The following is a 6,408-nucleotide window of genomic DNA, read 5'->3' as shown; positions in this document are numbered from 1 at the left end:
CCTTTATACTCAGAGTTGTCATTATCAGCCTTCTATGTTCACTGTGAATTTTGGATTTTTGGGTATTAAGTAAATAGAACTGCTCATAAGTGCCTATGTAGTTGCTGATGGAAATCTTTTCATATTGATCTACAGTGGGACTATTGTTTTAGTTTGGTGAAGATTAAGTAACAAATTTAGTATAAAATAGTGTCAAATATTAACATTCTTTTGCTGTGGGATGGTACTAATGTACTGAAGCTGTCATCGTAAATGTCATTTTAATGAAGCAAAACTATAATTATAGCCAATGAGAAATGTACTAGCAGAAAACTGCTCCCGTCCCAGTTCAGAGACCTTCTAGATGTTGGGCAACCATAATCATATGAATGCCTTATTTTCTATAAATATAATATTACTGACAGAGAATTTTTGGACAATCAACATGTTTACTGTGTAGAATTTGGCTAACCAGGCCTTGAATCATGACTGCACGGCTCTATGCACATTTGTAGCTGAAGTGAGAAGTATAAAGTTGCAGTAGAACCTTTCTACAATTTTTGATACTGAAATGCTTTGTTAGTAATTGTCTTGTATATGCATAAAGACAGAAAAAACTCATTCTTGTCATATTTTTTGCATTTTATGTATTTTGTTGTTGTGTAATGTACAGTTTTGCTATTAAAGTTATTAAAAAACTTCACATATTCAAAACATTGTTATATCCTATTTTTATTATAGAGCAGTTATATCTTATAATTTTATAAAATGAACAGTATTATGAAAAGGGTAGACAGTCGCTATAAATATGATGCTTTGAGTTGCAGACAGGCACAGTGAAAAGACTGTTACATACTGAGCTTTCAGCCAAACCCTTCTTCAGGAAATAAAACATTCACACAGGCAAGTACATATCACACATACATGGCCGCTCTCTCTGGCTGCTGTGGCATGGAATAAGTTTGTGTGTTTCTTTTTTTTTTTTTTTTTTTTTTTTGAAAAATCAAGTAAAGGTTCATTACAACTGTAGTATAGAGCTGCTTGTCTTTCTGAGTAGTAATTGTTATTCACTTTAATATATTTTTTGCATTATGAAGATATATTAAAGTGTACGGTAAAAATTGCCCATTGCAGATTACTTAATATTTCGACATGTATTTGGGTTAACCACGGTGCAATTCTCAGCTACTCTTCCATAAATATTTTCTATGAATTCGTTGTTCATTGTTTGCCTCACCTTTGTTAAACAAAACAAGTCCAAATAAACTACACGTTTCCAATACAACACAGACAGTGAAAACATAGAGGAGATAGAATTGACTGAGACATTTCTAAGTGGAAGAAATTTAGGGAATTCATAACAGAAGGAAGCCAGAGCAACTTGTTTGCATAGCATAGGTAAGAAATAATTCTTCTGTGTTTTAATTTTAAAAAGTTATTCCAGGCAAGCACACATGACACTCAAGAATAAACAGAACAGATGAAAAGTCAGTGTCATGCAATTCTCCATCATTATTATGTAAATTAATCTTTGCAAACTTATTTCTATCTCATGTTGATAACCTTTCACACTTAAGTAGAACACAATAACTGATGTTTATTTTGTATGATTTTAAAACTGATATTTAGCCACCAGATAATATAGTGGAAAACTATATAGTAGTGTGACAATTGAGTGTCCATTCAGTGAAAGACTGAATCAGTCAGTAAGAACTACATATTCTACATGTCCCCAGCTCTTCACATACAAAAGAAAGAAGTAATCTTACAATAATTATGATTTTTTTTGCCTTCTCTCGTGCATTTGTTGACTGAACTGACCATGTATATTGCTGGTTCTGTGTGTCCAATGGGCACAAAATTCCAGTGGGCAACCATGTCACTATCACCAACTGAGCAGGTAAACTGACCTTCTGGGTGCATGCAGGTAATTTATTCGTTTCTCCTGTGACTCCGAAGCAGTGTTAGGTATGCTACCCATACCCCCCCAGTAACTATGCTGCCTCTGGAGATTGCACCACAAATAATGCTGCTGACTCGCACATTACTTTGGGTGCAGACTACATACAGAAAGGGGTTCCAAATCATCAGCACAAATGATGATGATACTTGCCAAAATAATGTACCCTTTGGACACAAAAACAGGTAGTGCACTAGTGGACTGTTCTATCTTACAGGTATTATTCACTTTCATTATGGACTAGGAAGTAATTTGCTATTTTGGAACTGTAAAATTCATCGTTGATAAGCATGGCAGACTCAAGGTCTATTCACAGGATCAGGGAAAGTGTGTGTGTGTGTGTGGGGGGGGGGGGGGGGGGGTCGAAAAGCTAATTGATCTAAGTGCCAGAATCAATGTTTTCCAAAGAGTAAAAAGACTATGTAGCAGTATGAATTTGTTTAAATTCTGTATGTATCCTTTCGTTAACTGTTGACAATGATGGACATTTTCAAATACTTGGTAACAGATTACAGAACCAGTTGCAATTAACATCATGGTTTAAGGTATCTACACATGTATTAATTAATTGAAAACAAATTATAGCACCAGTTGCAACACACTGGACAAAAAGTTTTTGGATTAAGTAACAATTTTGGCATCTCCAGATCAGTCTGATTTTTACAATTTGTTAAGGTCAAGAAAGATCTATGTCCATGTTGATTTGTCAAATGTAATTAAAGTCCAGTACTTCAATAATTTATTAGGCATTTAGAATGCTGTTATAATTTTTCCCCCATACTCAAAAATTCATGGCTTGCACAAGAGTCCTTTTTGTGTTGCACTCATGGAAGCTACAGAAGGAAAGCACAAAAATTCTGCTTATTTCTTGTGTCAGATTAAATAGCTGTTCCACTGAATGAGATCACTGTAGTTTTTCTTGTAATAAATGACTTCTGGATTTTATTTTGATCTGTAGCCATGAAGCCTTAGGGTATTATCAAAATAAAAGAAACTGCTGCCCACCAGGGGGCTCGAGGTTCTTTCGTGAGTTCGTGCACGGGGCCCCAAGCTATTGCAGCTCATTCTTCGCTCCCTAGCTGCTTTTCCTTCTCCCTGCCCCCCCCCCCCTTTCCCTACCCCCAATCCATCCCCATTTCCTGTATTGGTTGCAATTTTTTTCCTTTTTCCGGTTATTTCACCCTTTTGGTGTTTCGGTCCCCACTTGAGGTTTGACCTCCACTTCAAAATTTCCTGTTTTTGGTGTGAGCCATATAGGAAAGAACTCTCTCCTCTCCCTTCCCCACTGTAGCCCAATTCCACCCTGCTAGATCACCAGCATGTGTAGCCAGTCTGTGTGGTGGGGCTGTTACGTACTCGTATGGCTGAGCCCCCTGACAACACATGGACCACGGTACTGATACCTGAGCTGTTCCCTCCTCGTATATGCCAAGGAGTGGTTGCTTGTCTTCTTGGAGCATTTGAATTGCCGGCAACGGCCACCGTGCCACACGGCCCATGGGGAGAGCCCCTGATCAGAGTGGGTGATATCAGGGCGGATGCTTGACACATGAAGCATATCAAGCTACAAAAATCTGCCATTCTCACAAGACTGTCTCTTAGAATGGTGAAGGATCCTTAAATGCTGTCTCTTATGACCCGGCAGCTTTCCATTCCCTGGCTACCCCATGGGAGGAGGGCCAGGTTCACCGTCTTGGTCTGAAACCTTTTCCCCATTACATCGTCTGTACTAGGATGGATGGGGACACATTTACCACCACAAAGCCATTGTTTTTCATGTAAACTATAGAGGACAATTGTGGTGAACTGGAGCCTATTAGTAAGATGCAGTCAGGCTCCCTGTTGATCAAAGCTTCTTCTGCCACCCAGTCCACAGCTCTTCGTGCCTGTGGTCATCCAGGGAGTCATTTTTCATAGGGACCTCACCCTGCAAACTGATGAGGAACTCTGGGCTAATCTGGAGCGGCGTGGCATTTATTTTGTTCGACATGTGCAGAAGGGTCGCAAAGACAACCACACCAATACTGGCGCCTTCATACTGGCTTTCGAGGGGGACACCCCCTCAGAGAAGGTCAAGGTTATGTGCTACAGATGTGATGTGAAGCCGTACATCCCTCCACCTATGTGGTGCTTGCGTTTTCGGCATATGTCTTCCCGCTCTATGGAGGACCCTTTGTGTGGCGACGGTGGCCACCCGATCCATGAGGGAATCCCTTGTGTTCCGCCGCCAGTGTGTGCGAATTGTGCTGACCGCCACTCCCCTTGCTCACTGAATTTGCCCAGCTTACAAAAGAGAAAAGAAGGTACAAGAATATAAGTCCCTGGATCACCTGTCTTACACTGAGGCTCACCAAAAGTATGAGACTCCATCTGGTGTCATTATCTTCAACTTTTACCTCTGTTACTTCCTTTCCTCCTCCTCCTCCTCATCCTTACCCGAGCCCCACCCCACTACCCCCTCCACCTCCCGTCAGGGAGTCGCCTCCCACCTTGGGTGAAGAAGTGCCCCCTTTTTCGGCATCTGCCGGTGATCAGGCTCCCTCTTGGGAACCCTCTGCTTGGCCTCTCTCAGGCCAGAAGACTGTTACCACCACTGGGCCATGAGGTGCTCCATCTGTGGGCCCCTAGGTCACCCGCTCTCTTTCGGTTCCCGATCTTGCAGACGCCTGTACTCCCCGTGTCCTGTCCTCCACGTAAGAAAGAGAAGAAGAAGAAACATAAATCCCAAGAGAAGGTGTCTCCGGTGCCCCCACAGGTGCCATCTCCCCCTAGCAACCTTAGCCTGACATCTTATCTATGGATGTCACTCCATCCTTGTTGGTGACAACTACTTTCCAAGTGACCTGACCTCCTCCTCGGCTCCTTCATGCTTACCTTGGACTCATGCCACACGATCATCCAATGGAACTGCAACGGCTACTATCATCACCTACCGGAAATTCAACGTCTTGTCTGCTCTTATTCTGCATTCTGTCTTGTTCTCTAAGAAACTCATTTCCGTGACGACCACTCTCCCACTTTACGTGGTTATCGGACGTTCTGTCGGAACTGTGGTGGCCCTGGTATATCATCTGGTGGGGCCTGCACTTTGGTTCGTTCCGATGCCCTCAGTGACTTGATCCCCCTATGTATCACCTTGGAAGTGAGAGTGAATACAGTGCAAACGACTCCGGCAATCACCATTTGCAATGTCTACCTCCCTCCAGGTAGGCCACTTGCTTATGTTACATTATCTACCTTACTTCGGCAACTCCTGCCCCCGTTTCTCCTCCTTGGAGACTTCAATGCCCATCATCCACTGTGGGGGAGTGTTACATCAACGGCCCAAGGTATCCTAATAGACCAACTTATCACGGACTTCGATTTGTATCCTCAATGATGGTTTCCCTATCCACTTCAGTGCCGCTCATGGCACCTCTGCTATCAGTTTCGCGATCTCCTCCCTTGCCCTTGTGGCTTCCCTACATTGCTCATCCCATGATGACCTTTGTGGCAGTGACCACTTCCCAGTGACATCATCATTCCCCTGCTGCTGCTAGGCAGACAGGCCCACACGTTCGGCATTACACAGGGCCAATTGGCCTTTACACATGTCTGCTACTGTCTGCTTTGACACCTCCCTCTCGAATTCCATTGATGTAGTCATGCAAGGCATCTCTGTCACTCTTCCTCATGCTGCTGGCACTGCTGTCCCCCTACCCACAGCGCCCCATCATCGGCCGGTACCAGGTGGATCAAGGACATCACAGTCACTGTCCAGGAGCGCCGATGGGCACTGCAGATCCATTGGTCTTCACAGAACACCTTGTGACACATTTTGTGATGGCATCGTTGTCCGCTCCCTATCCTCATGCCTTTCTTCAGCAGATACGCAGAGTTGAACACAGGGATAGACTCCATTCACTATCAGATGATTAAACACTTGGACATTCCCCAGAGACAACAGCTCCTCTTCAATCACATCTGGCTCACAGGTGCTTTTCCATCCCAATGTCTCTCGACAGCTACTGCCCCATTAGCCTTACAAATGCGCTTAGTAAACTGCTTGAAAGGATGGTCAACTCCAGATAATGTTGGGTACTCGATTTGTATCCACGAGTTTTTATTGTATCGTCTCTTCCGGGTTCGATTGACACTTCACTCAGCACCGTCAGATTCAGGAGAACGGTATCTCACAGGGTTCTGTGCTAAGTGGCATGCTCTTCCTCATTGCCACAAATGGGCTTGTGACCTCTGTTAGGCCTCTTGATTACCCCGGCATTGTACGTTGTCAGATTTTTGCACCTGGTGCAGCTCCCACTCGATGGCGTCTGCTGAGTGCCAGCTCCAAGGCACCATCCGACAGGCCTCTACGTTGGCCGCGGCCCGTGGCTTCTAGTTTTCCTCCTCCAAAACGTGGGTTATGCATTTTTGGCGTCGACCAACAGTATACCCTAATCCAGAAATTTATTTAGGCGACCAGCTCCTTG

This window comes from Schistocerca gregaria, chromosome 5 (assembly GCF_023897955.1).
Source record: "Schistocerca gregaria isolate iqSchGreg1 chromosome 5, iqSchGreg1.2, whole genome shotgun sequence".
Taxonomy (NCBI): Eukaryota; Metazoa; Arthropoda; class Insecta; order Orthoptera; family Acrididae; genus Schistocerca; species Schistocerca gregaria.
Note: the sequence above shows the minus strand (reverse complement) of the source record.